At 30.9% G+C, this 2,283-nt stretch overlaps 1 long non-coding RNA gene across 1 annotated transcript; it reads left to right on the forward strand.

Moving 5' to 3' along the window:
• Positions 1 to 271: 271 nt before the first annotated feature.
• Positions 272 to 2,194, forward strand: LOC109340039. The gene is made up of 4 exons (XR_002106745.1): positions 272 to 322; positions 721 to 790; positions 884 to 939; positions 2,074 to 2,194. It is a non-coding gene; the product is annotated as an uncharacterized LOC109340039 (long non-coding RNA).
• Positions 2,195 to 2,283: the final 89 nt, after the last annotated feature.

Below are 2,283 nucleotides of genomic sequence, written 5' to 3' on the forward strand. Positions count from 1 at the left end.
GTCTAGTTAAACATAATACATAAGTCTATCAGTCTGGAAAAATTGATTGGACCTTAAACTTTGCAATGGTATGGAGTACTGGAAGAGGTTTTATTAGTTTGAAAGCAGATAGCCTGAATTTATATACAAATGATATTTTTGTGGTTTCTTTTGCTCCTGGACAGTTGAAGGGGGAGGGGGTCAGGAAAGGTTGAAGTGAGATGATAACTCATGGCTAAGGCTTGACATCTTCTATGTTGTTATTGTCCACCAACTCTGCCATATGTTCATCTATCGATTGGCGTATGCTAAAGATGGACTGAAAGAAAATTGGGAGGAGCTTGTAAGTGTGCAAATTTTATTTAATTTCACAGTATTCAAGTTGTTTCTTATAACGCTTCAAGTTTATATCATGCTATAGGTGCTACTTTTCAATGTTTTAATTTCACTTGGGTTTGTACATGGTTGGCATTTTCTACTTTTTATTGTTGACATATGTAGTGGTTTTTGAGTTGCTTTGTCTTAAGCACTGATAAATTGTGTTTCTGGAAAACCTTTATTTTTAGATTAAGGAGTGTGTTTCAACAAGAGTTGGTCGCAAACAAGTTTGCCTTATAGTTGATACAAAATCGTGGATGAAGCCTAAATGGGATTTGTAGTAGTATCATTCAAGTTGCAGTCTTTTGAATTTATGCAGGCTTTGAACTAATATTTTTTTCTTTTGTTGAGGATTTGGTATAGAACAAATAAAAATGAAGGTCATGAAACTTGGGAAAAGGCCATACACTTTCTACATTGAATAAGCTACCAGGTAGTCACATCAACCCTTTCTTCAAAATTATGTATACACAATTGTTTTTTAACTAATGGCTTGCATTCTCATAACTCAAGACTCTGATCTCAGATATACCTGCAGACCTTGTGATAAAAATCAATGATGTGACCTATGTTCTACACAAGGTATTGAAATTAGTATCAATGTGTGGTATGTGTCAAAAGAAAACCCAAATATAATTGTGGTTCTAATGCTTGCTGTATAGATAATTTGTGTCTGTGTTTTACTAGTTTTTGTATAAGGTTTTGGAGAATAACATGATTGATGTGGTTTTTGTATAGTTAGTTACAATGATCTTGATGAAAACAAAAAGTGTACAATGTGTTGTTTTAGAAATCTTTGGTGTATTTGGTTGGAGCAACATGCTTGTACCTTTGGAGGTGTATATCTATCCCTACACTTGTTAGGAATATGATTGTGTTTATAGCCTTTTAGCCTTTTAGACTTTCTTTTGGAGAATAACATTATTAATATGCAAAACAATTGGGTAAAGTTGGTGCATTGCTATGCTTCTATATTCTCTGAAGTATTTGGGTTTGTCTGTATCGTATGATATATTATCCTCCTAAAATTGTACTTTCTAATTTTGTTTGAACATTTTGACTTCATTCCATTTTAATATTTAATATGATCCTTATTGATTTTATGGTTTTTCTTCTTATAACAGAGAAGAAACTAGCAAGTGAAGCATAAATTGAGACAATGTATATATATATGTGTGTTTCAATTATATTGGTGTAGAAAACCCAAACGTAGTTTATGTGTTCTTAAGCAAACAACATAAATTACACACTACCAGGTCATGGGAGTTTCTTGGACTTGAAAAGTATGGAATAATCCCCACAAACTTTGCTTGGAGAAAGGCAAGTTTTGGTGAAAAAACAGTCATAGCTAATATTGATACAAGTATATATGGTTCTTGTATAATATCAAGCTAATGGTTTTCAATTACCAATTAGCTATATAAATGATGCATGGTTAAACATTTAGTTAGTATAATATTATTGTACTATTAGTTATGCATGGTTAAACATTTAGTTAGTATAATATATTGTACTATTAGTTATGCATGGTTAAACATTTAGTTAGTATAATATATTGTACTATTAGTTATGCATGGTTAAACATTTAGTTAGTATAATATATTGTACTATTAGTTATGCATGGTTAAACATTTAGTTAGTATAATATATTGTACTATTAGTTATGCATGGTTAAACATTTTACATTTCAAAAGTTATAGCTACCTAATGTTGCAGGAGTGGAAAATGTTGTAGGAGACATGTTTCAAAGTGTGCCTAAAGGAGATGCCATATTTATGAAGGTGAGTGTTAAATCTTCATCAAAATACACTAAATGATCATAAAAAATGCAGAGTAATATTGTGACAATAAAGGTTTAATCCCTTAGTTATTTTATCATAAAACTTAGGTCCTTAAGCTAATTCAATTTTATTAATTTTTACAGAG

The sequence above is a fragment of the Lupinus angustifolius genome, unplaced genomic scaffold, assembly GCF_001865875.1.
Source record: "Lupinus angustifolius cultivar Tanjil unplaced genomic scaffold, LupAngTanjil_v1.0 Scaffold_131_34, whole genome shotgun sequence".
NCBI classification, from domain to species: domain Eukaryota; kingdom Viridiplantae; phylum Streptophyta; class Magnoliopsida; order Fabales; family Fabaceae; genus Lupinus; species Lupinus angustifolius.